Raw genomic sequence first — 16,101 nt, 5'->3', positions numbered from 1 at the left:
TTTTGTCCTGCAGTGAGATGGAAAAACTTTGCAGAGCAACATATTTACGATCAAACTCGCCTCTCATTACACTGCAGCCCCATAGAGGAGCCTTTTGTTTGTCCACTTGGGCCACACTAAGCACATCAACCAGAGAGAATAAACGACTGTGGCGTCTATGCATGTGTGTGCATGTGTATAGGATGTGTGTCTGTGTGGTTTGTGTCTTACCCTCAGAGGATCTTTAAAACATTATGGCCGACAACAACAGTATTAGATCATGGAGCAGAAAGAGAGAAGAGCCTCTGATTTCTTTCACTGTTTTTATTCAATTCTGGTCACAGCCACCCTCCTCCTGCCAGGCACGGTGAACAGGCACAAAGTGCTTGGTCTTGGAATGAAATATCTGGCCACTAGACAACATTTCCCCCTCTTCCACTGTTCTGAACCACCCCTAACCCAACATGAGCACCGACAGGGACTCAAAGAGCTGCATGACTGCACGTCCCAACAATGAGGCCACACAAAAAGCACCAGCTCAGCAGAACTGGACGTCCGTTTCTCAGGCGTTTAAGCATGCAATTATGTTCCCCTCCACTCCCCGCTTCACAATCAGGATCGGGGGACTACAACGTGGTGTCTGTAGTAGCGCAGCTCCTGCAAGGGGAGATGTGGAGACAAGGGTGCTTGATTAGAAGGATTTTTTGTTTTGCAGGAGTTGTTGTGTGTGAAGGCAGATAGTGGTTGAATGGGGCGCTTGTGTGCATGGGTGAAGTACATGTGTGGTAGATAGCAACATGTTTGTGTGGTTGGGAGGTTTTACTTGAATTGTCCTTACAGTTTCATGCAAAGGTGTCTGTGTATTTGCATGAAAACAGCATAAGCCAGAACGGCGCCACACATGATATCAAAATGTATATGAAACTTTTTTAACACTCGAAGCCACAAAGCCCTTATATGTGTGTGTCTGTGTGTGTTTGCGTTTGTCAGTGTTTTATGGGATGTTATCCGGTGGGGAGCAGTCATGCTGAGGGCCAGGCCATGCATCCATGCATGTAGCACACACACACATTCACCATATGGGGTCCAGAGGGGCTTGCAGGGCCAGGCCAAGCCACGCTTATGGACCATTTAGCACACATTGCTTTCTCCTTCACGGCTGCACTGCACTCCCCCTAACACACAAGTCAGAGATGGAAAACTTTACAGTGAATCACAGACAGAGGCCTCACAAGCCACACAGGATCAAACTTGAAGCATGGACAAATCTGTATTCATTGGCATATTTGCCTATATTCTTTCCATGTTCCCTAATGTTGTTACTCTGATACTGATATCCTGTATTTAAATTAATCAGTGGTACTGCAGTGTGGCCCGTCAGAGCAGAAAAAATATAGGTTTTATGGCTTCTTCTTCTAGTGCCACTATTCTCTCCTGTGTCCAGGAGTCTCTCTATTTTAAGCCCCACTGGAAACATCTAGACTGTTCTCTTATTACTCATGTACTCTTACAAGTTAAGTAGTTCACAAACTAATAAATAATGATGAAGCTGACATGACGGCTTTGGTTACTAACACCCATACTTTTGTATATACAGTGTCTCTTCACCTCAAGATTCAATGATTTACATTATGGAGACTCTGGTTGTTGTCCCCATAAGTTTGACAAATCACCACAACATCAGTAATACCTCGACTACACACACACACACACACACACACACACACACACACACACACACACACACACACACACACACGTACAAAAGATCATCCAAGTGAGTACAGTCACAATCCCTAATGCCCACAGTGACTAAATATCTGCACTTACCCATAACTCCCCCATCTCTCTCTCATGCCACGTATCTCCTCCTTCCTTGCTTCTTCTGCATATCCTCCCTCTCCCTCCATCCATCCCTCCCTCTCTCGCTCTGTCTCCTTTGTCTGTGTGTGGTCTGGAGACACTGTAAATCCCCAGCTCACACATGGTGCCACCCAACACGACGCTCAGGCCTCCTTATCCACAGTATCAGCTAGCATGTAAGAGCAACTGGGTCAAGGCCATTTATGCCTCTTTGCCTCCTCTGAGAGGCCTTAATGAACTCTCCTCACTTACGTAAGTAAGATCTCACCACTTTGATATGCAATAACTGCTGTGTGTAAATCTGGTTGTCTATTTTCAAGTGGTTTGTGGCTCTCTTTGTGTGAGAGTAATTGACTGTGAACTGCAGGAGTCTCAGGGATTGAAAACATGGAATCCCTCACAGCAGCTGGTATCGTCTAACCCTCCTAGTCATGTCACATGAGCTGGTACCACTCCATCATAACACAAATCTGATTCATTGAATGATTTTATTCAATACTAATATTGAACTTCATAAGCCCCCCTGTCTTGGGTACAAATGCCCCTCTTTGGGAGTCAGCACCCTCCACCACTGAAATTCTTGAGCAGCTTAGGTTTCTTTACCTTGACTTTTCATCCATAGCCACTAGAGGGAATCGCTTGAACAAATCCCATTTCATGTGACTCCCACTTCTCTTTCTTTCTCGCGGCTTAATCGATAGAGTCGCCCTCTGTTTGCACATCCTGTCTCTCACCTGGACGCCACACAGCTGACTACAATCCAAGTTGTGTCACAATCTTACAAACTGGTGACAGAGAGGGATTAAACTCATTCAACTCCAAGGCCCTGCATGGGAACGGCGGAGGCGTTGAAAAATAAAGCCCAAAACTCCACCGTGTCTTCACCCCCGGCCAGCTGGGTGGTCCTCACAGGCACAAATATCATACTAAGTGACCGTCCTCGCTACAGTTCACATCAGCATTTTCAAACAAACAGTAACACAGGGGGAAGAGCACACTGCTGGAGTGGAGATATGGGCATGCAACAGAGGGCAAACAACCAGTACTTAGGCACGGTCAGGCCGGGCCGAGAGGTGGAAAAAGAGAAGGAGAGATCTAAGAAAACGTGAGAGTGATAGAGAAAGAGTGACCGCATGAGACAGTGAGATAGGAGGGGTGGGATAAAGGAAGGAGAGAAAGAAAGAGAGAAAGTTTGGGTGAGATCCTTGCGCCGCTCTGTGTGTGTGGTCCGAAGACCTCCAGGCTTGTTCCGGGGTGAGTGTGTGAGTGCACACTTCCTGGGCTCTGAGAGGAAAACGGGGGTAAAATGAAAGAGGGAGAAAAAGGGACGTCTGCACAATAAAGGGAATGTTTGCCTTTGCTTGTGTATGGGAGTGAATGAGCGAGCTGTTCTTCTTTGTTGAGTAAGCAAGCAAACACTGCTTGTTTGGCCCATGATGGGAGATCGCCGGTGTTATTTGCAAATATATGAGCTAGGCCAGAAAACAGTGAGCCGGGCCATCACCCAGAGAAAATAAAAGCTTTTTTCTCTGACACATGGGATTTTAAAAACCCTTGTGTGTGTATATTTATGATGTATATATGAAATATTATATACATATATATATACAGTAAATATATATATATATTGTTTTCAATAGTAACAAATATAAATATATAGTTTTCAAAATTAAACTTTGTTTCCAACTTTCCACTGTGTTCGTATGGTGCACAAGTCCCTAAACATTGTTGTGTATACACAAAAATATAATATAACACATTGTCCTGTAAAACCTAATGATTGTTAAAGCAAACAGTAGTATGAGCACATTTGTAGAAATGCGTCGTACCTACAACCCCAAACAGAGCACACACACACATACATCAAACGCACATACTTGTGCTCAATTAAAATCAACATTCAGTGAGGCCTCAGACCCTGAAACCACTTCCAGAGGCATTTTGTGCCCCTCCAGTGAAATGTGGACTGACTCTCAGTCGAGGGGACCCTGCAAAGATTTGGAAAACGATGAGGTCTGGTGCTGAATGGGCGAGGTTACATATGAGAGTGCTGCAGCGTGCCCCATATACCTTTCTTCAAATAAGATTCTGATTGGACTCCATCATTCATCTCTTAGGGTTGGAACTGAGGTTTTTCCACCTTCAACCCAGAGGGAAACAGATGTCTGTAAATACACGGTACATACAATACACACACACACACACACACACACACACACACACACACACACACATGGGACAAGGTCCATTGATTGGCATAATGTGTCTCTGCTTTCAAAAATGAAATGTTGAGAGTTGTTTGTGAAAGGAGATGAATGGAGCTTTTAAGTACATGTTGTAAATGTGTTAATATTACTGGTTCTACCATAGACTGTCTAGTACTTATATGGATGACACAATTTCACTTCCTCCAACGCTCCAGAGATGAAGCTTAAATATCCCTGATACGAGCGCTGGCATCTTGCACATCTGACCTGAAATGTTGAACTTGTTTTTAATCAATCAAAACCTAACTTACCTGGAAAATGAACATTTGCAAATACATCCCCTTTAAAAAAAGGTATTCAACATGCTTTAGCTTTTACTGTGGTTCATGTCCCATGCACTAACGTGGAGGAGGCGTTTATATATCATATATGACTGATACCGCAGCCAGCCACCAGGTGGTGACATAGATGCTTTGGCTTCACTTTTGAGGGGCCGTCATGTCTATGGGTACTACACAGAAAGCAAAGGAAGAAGAAAATGATGGTCATTTATTTTTGGTTCCCCAAAAAAGTACAAATTATTTTTATAATTTTTAAGCATTATCTTTTTTTTTTTTTTTAAGTACTTGTCCCATCAAGGTGATTGAAGATAACTGATTTTTTGGGGTTTCATTTATGATGTCAGTCTGTAAAATGGTGGAAATAATTCCTGCTGTAATGGTTTCACATCTGGGTGATTTGTTATTTGGCATCTACAGCTGAACATTGATGTATGCACAGAGTGTTTATTAAGTCAGGGTTTTTTCCCTCAGAGTCCCAGCATGTGTTGAGGTCATCAGCCACGGCTCCACATGGCCCTCAGTGAAAGCAGGATGTCCTGTCTGACAGCAAGAAATAATCAGCATCATTAGTCACTTTGCCTGAACTGCAAAGACACACAACATCATACACACCCGTCACAGGCAAAGACACCAGATCCATGTATGGCTGCACATATGTAAACTTACATATGTATGCACAGATGGATACACACACACACATACCCTTGTACCAACACTCTGGAGCCAATACCCATCCATTTCCCCTGCCCTGCAGACAAAGCTGACTTTCTGTACCACACACGTTCTATTTATTTTTCCATCCAAAACCAGGTTTCCAGCCTTCCGTCCGTTCCTGCAGGCATGCAGACCTGATGGTGAGGGTTTGTTTGCAGGAGCTGTCCACAAAGTGTGTTTTAAACAATGATTTCACTTTTGTGACTTTGTTTTATTAGTTTCAAGCCAGTGTTTGCTGTAAGAGGAATACAGCAATGGGTAGAAGGGCATGGAGAGTGGTAAATGGGTCGTTAATAGTTCCATTGATACTGGTTCTGTGACACACACACGCACACTTACATGCACACACACCCCTATTTAAAACACAGTAACTGTCATTCACAAAGAGGCATGTGGTCGTCCATCAGGGCCCCATCTTTAGTGCAGTAACCCATGGAGACGTACAGGTTGGTGACGGGTCAGTGACTTATCTGCATGAGTTGTTGTTCACTCAACCCGCTCTTACACATCTCACTAACTTGACAGCTCGGTGCTCACTTTTACCAATTTATTAGGTACACCTGTACAAACCAATGAAATTCAATATAAGAGCCAAAGAGGATTTGATTCAAGTCTATGGTCATTTATCAGCTACTGGTTTGTGGTGGTGTTGAAGGAGAAGTGTTTTTACTCTAAGGGGTATGTTACAGTTTGAGCTGATGTAGCCTGTGGGTTTCATGGACTGTTAAATTGGAGTAATGCTTTTTTGGAAACTTCCAAATGTGTAGTTGTTTGCTAAACTTTTATTTCATTTTTAATTGTAAGCTATGTAAGGTTTAATTTGAGCACAATATAATATAGTATAATATTTTCTCCACATGTATAATATGTATAATAAAGTTTGAAGATTTACAATCTGACCCACTATGTAAAATAGACTTCATGTTTAATAGTAATAATAACAATATTAATAAAAACATATTTCATGGTGCCTTCTTAGATCTTGACTCATTCTTGATCCCATTTTGACTTGATCTGTTGAAATCAGACGCTGTGAGACGCTCCATGGTTCAGTCCTGAGTGATCCATCCTTACATAGAGAAAGACAGGGTGTTGTTTGACCAAGTTTAGCTTGTAGCCCAAGATGCAGCTCCCTTCTATGTTTATGATTCATACAGGTGAGATGCGCCTGTGTTTGTGTGGGAGCTGCAAGGTCGCGTCCCCTGTGTTTACCCACTCGTCCATCTAACCAGACACGTTCACCATCTACCATCCAGCATACAGGAATGTTTATGATACTCTGTTAAATATAATGATGGCTCGGTTTGTCTCCATGAGTTAAGGCCTTTCCTATAAAGAGAAGAAAAGGAGGCTTGCCCCTGGGGCGGGTGTGGGGCTCACTGCTTGCAGCACAATGGTTTTTATACAGAGTTCAGTCGAGCTATAACTGTGCTCTGTGTATATGCTGCTACTTCACGCTGTCTTCTACATACAGGCCAGAAACACTATCTGACATTCTTTGGGTTTTTATGGTGTCACATGTTTAAATTGAAGCTTTGTTCTGTATCATTTCTTTTTGTGGTCTTTAATTTTGCCGTCTGAAAATAACAGAAGCCAACTTCAGCAAGACGTACTACTGTCTTATACTGTGAGTAAAGGTACTAACATGTGACTGTAGAAATATGCATTTTCCTCAACTTTATCAGTCCCAAAAGGGCTCATTTCACACAAACAGGTTTGCAAACATAAAAACTCACAAACACACAGTTAAGTCACACTCATAAAAAAAACTCACCACCACAGAATATTATTATGTTATAAAAAAAATAAGGTAGTGGTGTCCAACACCACAAAGATCAAAGTGACATTATTTCAACTAGAAACTGAAATCTTTATGAAATTATACACAGTGGGAACTTTAATCTCTGTCGCTCAGAAATAGTACGACTTCTGGAATAAAACTGTTTAAAATAACAAAAAAAGTTATGTTTGTTTTAGAAAAAGTACAGAAAATGCAAAACACATTTTTTGCTCTTTGTTTTGATTGTAACAATGGTCTATCTATCTATCTATCTATCTATCTATCTATCTATCTATCTATCTATCTATCTATCTGTCTGTCTATATATATATATATCCATCTGTCTGTCTATCTATCTATCTAACTATTTATCTATCTATCTAACTCTATCTGTCTATGAAATAAGAAAACAAGGAAAACATGAACTAAATACAAATATTCCTGACTGAAGGGAATTAAAAACTACAACTGCCTCTTCAACCACTTTATTACATATAACGTCTAAACATGGCACTTTGACAGGTGATGATACTCCTCAGTGTTTACGTGTTTGTTCCAGAGAACGGCTGTGTTTTACATACCATCCATTTTATCTTTTTCCAGTGACATGCTACAGAACAACAGTGTGGAAACAATGCAGCCTGCCGGGCCTCTCAATCAGAAACCCGGCTGAGCTCGACCAGAGCCAGATGTGACTCTCGAGATGCTGATTATGTTTGTCTTGTTTACAAACAGAGCTCAGAGCAGATTCCTCATTTTCTGGCCGTTCCTTCCCCTCCTCCTCTCTCACGTCTCCCTCTGATCTATATACACAGGTTCTCAGTCTGACATAAACTGCAAACAAAGAGAGTTTTGGTTCTGTCATATTTTAAAGACTGTGTTTGTTGGAACATGTCGCTCTGGGCGAGGGGGTTTATGGCATTAGAGCAGCGTCGGCGATGCTTGTGTGGGTCGCTTGTTTACTCTAAAGATAAAGTACAACGAAAAGCTCGGAGTGGCAGGTAAAAGTAAAGAGATGACATGATTTCCCATCATGTCGTTTTGAGGACGGTGAAAAAATCAAGCTCAACTTGAACTTCTTTGGGATTACACAATTCATTCATCGACACACTCCTCAAAAGTTAGATATTAACAAATAGATATTTTCTATATATATACAGGCTGAGAGGAATTTTAAAAAATACATATGATGCATACATAACATATTGCATTGTCCCTCCAGGTTGTGTCGCTCATCATTGGGCCCCCCGCTGTGCCCCCGTCTGAGGTCAACCAGGGCAGCCTCTATTGGCCCCTTCACAGTCACTCCTGCAGGAAATGACCTCACGCGCGGAGAATGAACCCACACCATCAGACAACAACCCCCTTCACCTAAGGTCAAAGTTCAGCGGATTCATGGGGGAGTCAGGGTGTGAGTGTTGGAAACGTGTGTGAGGGCAGTGTCTGATCAATTGTCAGTGGTGGACAGTTTGAGTGACTCATGTACTTGTGTGAGCGATTCTGTGGTATGTCAGGCATGTGTGTGTGCGTGCGCGCGTGTGTGTGTGTGTGTGTGTGTGTGTGTGTGTGTGTGTGTGTGTGTGCATGCATGTGTGTATGCGTGTGCACCCATAGCAGGTGGGGACACAAGTACACTTTTGATCGTTGATCTATGTCGTGTGTGTGTGTGTGTTTGTGTGTGTGTGTGTGTGTGTGTGTGTGTGTGATGAGACCTTCCTTTAAAGTCATGCATGACCTCTTCTGGAATGACCACTCAAAACAATGAGTGAGGCCACTTGCTTCATTCTGATGTCATAATAGTTACTGGAAGTGTTCTTCCTCAGAGCAGATGTGCCCCCTCACCGACTCTTTAGGATGCACATGTATGTTTCTGTTTACAGATGTGTTTGTAACTGACTTCGAGTTGAGACATGTTGCGCTTTGGAAATAAAAGAGATGTTTCCTTTAATTATAATTAACCTGTTGCATCTTGTTAAAAATTGCCATCTCAACATTTCACTGAGCAGCTTTCTAGATACTGTAATGCTAAACAAGCATGTTAAACTGATCTGACCCACTTCACAACCTGGGAGCAGATCCAACCAAACCTGGTATCATCTTAGTGTAAAGTTACAATAGTGTTCACTGGGTATAATTTGTAAATCATATCAGTCAGTTGCTGCATAAATGGGTAGTATCACACCAATCTACATTCAGTAAAATGTTCAATAAAACTTTACAAATTTACTTGCAAAGGAACCAGATTTGTATTTGTACAGGGATTTCATGCTGATATGAATCTCCCAGTAGGGATTCCTTTTACTATGTAGTATTTTTAGGTAGTATTTACAAGAACGCAATTGAGAATTACTGTTAAATCATATATTTACAAGGTTTAGGTCTAGTAAGAGCACAGTTCTGAGGTGTAAAATTACAGTCAATAATCATTTAATCTTGAAAGCTCCAGAACAGCTTCTAAATGGACCTTGTCAAAGTTACACTTTGAACCTCAGCTTTTAGAAAACATGGATGAGACGTCCAATTAGACATGAACAGAAACACGAAGATCATTTCACTTTTCCTTTGACCCTCTAACAAAACCCATAGACAAACAACCATGTTACATCACCATCTTTTTCTTGTTTTGGTAAACCCACACCTCACTTGTGTTTTTTTGTTTTTTTTCAAAATAACTTGCGGTCAAGATCAACTCACCCTCGACAATTATATTTTATGTCTGACCACAAAAGAGTTCATTGGTTTGGCTCAATAGACCAAATGTCTTAAATATTGCTGGATTTTTGAACCTCTTAATACCATAGACTGTTTACAAAGATGGACGACATGACAGCTCCCCAAAAACAAAGCCAAAGCATCTCGATCACCATGTTAGTGGAAGGGACATTAACCAAAATAAGAAGTCAATGTGCATGTTAAATACATTATTCTCAAAAATGGTTTCTGTTACAGATACCATGGTTCCTTCCCCAGATCGCTACCTCACAGACTGCTCCAAATGCTTAAGATGTCCCCCGTGGCAGGGGTATTTTGGCTTCATTTGTGGATATTGGGAGAAAGTGGAAGTGCGCCGTCCATCTTTATCTGGAGTCCATGGTTTATACGCATTCACTGTATCTTAATCTGCTGGGTTTTCTCATAAAATATTATCATGTGAGAACAGAGATGGATGAAGTAACTTACATTTATTTAACTTTACTTCTGAAATGTTTTGGTGCAGGCTCTCTGTCATCCTGTCCCTCACTACAGATGTAGAACAGCTTTCGATCCGCCATTCTCCTCTACACTAGGTGATTTTTACTGAAAAGAGTTTATCTGTATAAGTCATGTGGATTTTGTTACGGACGTTGTTTGACATTTCTGTTGTACACACCGGCCTCGTGGTGAGAGGGCGGATGAGTGTGTGTTTACTGTATCTGATGCCTGCAGACTCAACTCTGCAAACACTGGGACGACTGCAGCTCCTAAACAGATTTTTATCTCAATAAACTCCTTTATTCTTAACCATTCATCCTTCATCTTGTATTCACTCTCGACAGACATGCACAGAGCACCTATTACATCAGACTTGATTTCTCCATGGCAACAACAATGCTGCGTTTGAACTGAACACCTTCTCTTCTAAAATCCCATAAGCTGCACATTCTGTGTATACACAACAGTCGCAGGCAGTCTATGGAAAGTCAAAGCAATAATTAAAATGCAGCCAGTGAACGCTCTTCCATTACACGCAGCTGTGTTTACATTCAGCCATCACATTTGGAAATGTCCCATCAGTCACTGTCTTTATCCGAATACTTGACTCTTTCACTGTCACCACTTCTATCTTCTGTTTACACGTTGCACTCACCTGTCGCCCCTTGTTGACGAATGGAGAAACGCTGCTGCACTTCAATCCCGTGGGTTTTTGTGCGTGGCTGTTTAACAGTTCTCCATGGATGTTATGGTTGGAGGTTTGCCGCTAAAAATTTTGGTCAGACTGTTGAGAGAGTTGAGAGGAGAGAGTGCCCTAATCTTGAATAATCAACCTATAAACTCTGCATGTATGACCCTGTGAAGTGCAAAATTGAATTTGGTGCGATTTGGAGTCGCAATACGATCAATACTAATAAAAATGTGAATAATAAGGTGAACAGCGCTCTTTAGCAGTCAGAAGGTGGGGGGGGGGCAGTGTGTGTATTCAGTCTGAGGGCCTTGACGTGATGGAAAACTGGGTCAAACCGCAGGTCAAATGCTTTGTATTGAGCAAAGCTATAGAGCTTTTATATTGAAAAGTTGTGAACTTAGGTCTGATGATCGGAATATCATATCAAAATCATTCTCTTATACGCATGAAGAGTGACAAAGCAAATACATTTTAACGAAAACATTGACTATAAAATCTTCACCGCAGATAAACCGGTTAGGATGAACACAAAGTTTTCTAACTTCACTCTGAACGATAGACTGTTGCTCACAACATCCAGCACACAAACAATGAAACATTACAGTATACAACTTTTTTAAGGAGGGTTCACTAATGAATAATTCTGCAGCAGCCCAGGAGAAGCACAAAACACAGGCCAAGCAAACAGGCAAGTTTCGAAAGGGCACTGCATCATGCATGAATTAGATATGGAGATTGTTAGCAGGCGGTTATAAGGAAACACATACCGACATGGGTATAATTATGACAGCTATTTCCCCCTTTACTCAAGTCAGACCTCACAGTGAGTCCATCAGACATTTAACCCAAACAGCACAGATGCCAAAGACAAATTCACACAGACACAGAAAAGCAGGTGTGATAATAATACGAGAGTCATATAATAGGCAGGTTTCACACTCCTCCATTCACAGATGTCCTGAGAGGTAACCTTAAATTCCCTCGCTGTATCTCTTGAGACGCTGCACGCTGAACTGTGTTTGGGCTAATTGGCCACTTCAGCAATGAGCTCATGGTTCTGTGGGGAAAACAAACATATGAGGGCTGTGACAGTGCATTGATGAGCCAGATGAGAGTTGATGCACAGGCTGTGGTTTGGCTGCAGGTGCTATCGACTCGTATACACCACACACACACCGCATCTCGAGTTGTCATATTGAAATGAATGAGAGCTATTATTTCCCACCTCTTTAACTGTCTCTCTTCCGCTTATTAATTCCCCTCTGTTTCACATAAAAGTGTGAACAGTTGTTTAAATGAGGTTCAGACAAGGCTTGGAGAAGAGCTGTGACTGTGATAATGAACATTCCCCTGTTGCGGCTCGATTTTTCAACAAATTAAAGAAACAGAGACAAGTTCCAACATTTCACGGCCAATGTGTCCTCGTTTTTTTTTTTTCATGTCAGGGATCAGTCAAAACAATCCACACATCCATAATCCTCTGTGGCTGCACAAAAGGGCATTTTCCAGCTGAAATATGTTCATTCTGACAGAAAGCCAAAATTCCAACACAACTGACGCATCATAATTAAAGGTTTTCAGAACATCCCCGTCGCTGTAATGAGAGTGTTTATGTCAGAGGAGCTCTCAGTCACATGCTGTCTGATTTAGTCCATTGTGCATTCTCTGGTTTCACACCTGAAACGCTCAAGGTTCATGTCTGATATATTGTTACCATTTGATCTGGGTGGTTTTGGAAATGAAATTTAGGAAGCGGACTGAAGACTTTTGTGTGATATACGTCCTGTTGTCATCATCTACAAGTCTACTGATACACTGGTATTGGTTTTGTTGTCAATCCGGCATTTAAATAAAGTGCATAGCACCATAGTTCCGTTTAATCCAGACCGTTACCCCCTCTTTCGGATTGATAATATAGAATCTTCCACATCTGATATTTTGGTTCGGGTTATACTGAAAAGTCCAAAGCTGTGGACCAAACAAGGTGATTTTCAAAGTGAAATTTTCAAAGTGAAACAACAATAATAATGATTTGTCCTGTACTTCCACCCAGTTGGTTTCCTCCAGATATTTATTTGACTTCTTTGAACGCTGCATGTTATCTTGTGCTTCTCTCGTCTTATCAATCACTCAAAGTTTTCTTTCACATTCACACTGGACTTCTTCTTCTTTCATCATTCTCACTCTGATGAACTTTAAATTGGGTGAACCCAATGTCTCTTGTCGTTTGTCATTGAATATCAACATTTTGAGTATGATGTCAAATGGAAAAATGGAAAATGTCAATTTAAATCAATAAAATTGTCAGTGTACAAACTGTATTTATTATTGGTTATGCTCTTTGGATGTTGGACTTTCAGTCTAATGTCAAACTGTAAGATGAGACTTTTATTTGATTGAGTGATTAAACATTTCAAAATGCTCCTCATGCTCTTCAAACTATTAAACTGACACAAAATCCTTTAAGTACAGGCTTAGAATACAATAGTTACACCTCAGAATAGTTCTGGTGTTACAGACATCATCATCATCATCATTACAGTGTTTACTTTAAAAAGCATGAAAAGAAGCAGTCACTGGCTCACCACACACACAATTTGTACATTTCATTTGAAACACAATATTATGAAGGTGATATGTGGCAGAGTTATTATGACTCTTAAAGTTACCATCCCTGCTCTGCACTGTTGGAATAATGTCTCTTAATGAAGGTTGATGCTGCTTGTTTATGAGCTCGAATTCCATTGAGGAATGTAAAGGCTCCTGCTGCTGTGAAGACTGAACAGGAGGTCCGGGTGAGTAAACACAGCTCTGGAGAGCTTATGAGCTTCTTACCTTTAAATGTGTCACTTTTTCCAGTGGGCCTCCCACAGAGACGCACCTCGGGTCAAATGGAAGCAAACCTGAGCTGAATGTGTGCACGGAGTCAAAAATGTACGAGACTGCACATGTTAGAATTTATAACAAATGTGTTTGTTTGTGTGTGTGAGTCAAAATTTCCTTTGTTTCTTTTACACAATTTATAAAAATGAATTTGCTGAGAGGCCCTGCTCCATCTGTTTGACTGTTTTCACTTCTGTCCTCTCCACCCCCACCGCCATCTTTCTGTGGAGCCACAGCATCGATATTGTACTATGGTGCTTATTTGTTGAGGCCATGTGTATACATTCAGAGCAGCACACATTTCCTGTTAACACTGGAGGCTCAACTCACTTGCAAAAATTACAGCTTCTCAGGCCAGCTCTGCAGACCAGACCTCTGCCTCGTCTAAACATCAGCCAGCTCCAGCATTGTTTATCCCAGATCTCAAAGTAAATGTCGTCCAATCAGAGAAGCGGACGGCTGCACGTCTAAATGAGATGAATTGACCCCAAAAAAAGAGCTTGATTGTTCTGGAATCACAGCGGTGATTATCTGAAATTTGCCGTTTTGCGGAAGCATACTTTGTGTCAGGCGCACTTTTCATCACATCTCTCCATATTTCTATTTCCTGCCAACTTACTTTTTATTTATGAACATGACTGTAAGGGATAGATATCAAAATATGTTACATTGTGTAGTATTAAACTTGCACACACCATCTGAATACCAGAAAAATCAAATTCCTTAACTCTCGGAATAATGCTTATAATATTGTACACTCACTTTAAGTAAACCTTAAATCCTTGGTAATCCGTAATCAGTATTATTGCACAGTCAAAAACTTTCACCTGAGAGTTTAGCTGTTCTGATTAAGTCAGTCACACATGAGCATTTCCTGCATCCCATCATGATGCCTCCCGTCCACGTCTCTGCAGCTGCTGCTGGATGGAGAGCGATGGAGTTGCCCTCTCGGTTCCTCTCTGAGCTGCTCTGATTGTGCACACAAAGCCGGTCGGAAATTGGGAGCGGTAAACAGAGGCCAGGCCAGTGCTGCACGCTGTCAAACATCTCTGTGTATGATTGAAGACAACCTTGAGTTGGAATATAAACATCCCAGCAGGCTCTCATTCGTGCACTCAGCCCCTTCGGCCTCACGGGCAGCCATGGAGGATCAGGGAAGGAGCCAGCAGCTAGGTCAAGATGGAGGAGAAAGGGAAAGTTTTATGACTTGGCTGAAATATTGGGAATCGTACCTGATAGGGGCTTCCAAAGGGGAGATAATGTGGATGTGCACCAACAAGGAGATTTTCTACTGAAAGTAAATGTGCAGCCTCAGAGTTAGAAGCACAACCTAAAGATAATTCCAGTTTACCACTTGGGTCTCATGTTCATATCTTTGACTTCATTTACTTCCTGTCACTTGATAACCACGTGACAGAATTAACTAGAAAGGTTTTCATAAGAGTTCATACCTCCGCCAAGGCTCAACAGTCTCATTATAAAACCACATTTAAATTCTCTAGTTGGATGTTTGGAGAAGTTGCTAACACTCCTTAATATCAGTCCCCTGAACAAGTCTGATTTTCTCTCATCAAGATCGATGAATTATTTTCAATAAAAATGTTGAAAAATGCCTTTTTTCATTTTGCAATGTTAAAGAAAGTGGAGAAAAAATCCTGGAACTCCCCCCCCCAGTCCTCAGCTGCACCAAAATCTGCACCAATGAAGGTTGTTCCAGGGGTCATGACCCACCCCTCTACAAAATTTCATGGAAATCGGTTGAGTAGGTTTTGTGTAATTCTGCTTTCACAAACAAACACACAACGTTCTTGGCGGAGGAAATAAATAGCAGTAAAAAGTCATCCAGGCTGAACTCATACTCATGAAGTACAGTGTGTCAAAGTTGTTGTTTTTTGTGTTTGTCTATTTATTTTGGAAGTAGACTCACAGACAGAGGGAAACTCTCACTTACTTAACAAGGATCCTGAGTTCATTTGTTTTCAATAAAGAGGTGTGTTTTGTTTTTTTACATTGTACTTCACTGTGAGTGGATTTGCAGCCGGATCATCATCACCACTCCTCCATTTTGGCTCATGAAGTGTTGCTGCAAACACAAACTGCTCCATTATTTTCATCCATAACTACTCAAGTAAGAAACTTGCTGATTTTGGAAAGCGTGGAGATGAGACGTTTTAGTTTTCTGTTCAGTTCAATGTAGGATGGCACTCAGTAGAGCCAAGGCCTGGCAGTCCCGTTAGATTCAGTCAAGCTGCCCCAATTGCAAACATAGATTACAGTCCCTTAACATTTTAGATTTTTTTCTTCAAGATTCATGAATTCTCATGTAAACCAACAAAATGGTTTTTTTATGCCAGAGGTGATGAAATGGGCATTAGAAATTGATCATCTCTCAAGGTAATAGCCAAAAAGTGATTTGCAATCTTGACAGGTCCCCCAAGTCTCCTTTTAGTT

The 16,101-nt window shown here is 41.4% G+C and overlaps 1 long non-coding RNA gene across 1 annotated transcript; it reads right to left on the bottom strand.

Moving 5' to 3' along the window:
- Positions 1-496: 496 nt before the first annotated feature.
- LOC109639318 (uncharacterized) lies at positions 497-1,950 on the bottom strand. Its single transcript, XR_002203386.2, has 3 exons — positions 1,810-1,950; positions 1,056-1,154; positions 497-636 (listed from the first exon to the last, which is right to left on the bottom strand). It is a non-coding gene; the product is annotated as an uncharacterized lncRNA (long non-coding RNA).
- Between the last annotated feature and the right edge of the window lie 14,151 nt (positions 1,951-16,101).

This window comes from Paralichthys olivaceus, chromosome 4 (assembly GCF_024713975.1).
Source record: "Paralichthys olivaceus isolate ysfri-2021 chromosome 4, ASM2471397v2, whole genome shotgun sequence".
Lineage (NCBI taxonomy): Eukaryota > Metazoa > Chordata > Actinopteri > Pleuronectiformes > Paralichthyidae > Paralichthys > Paralichthys olivaceus.
This window is presented reverse-complemented; position numbering and strand designations above follow the sequence as displayed.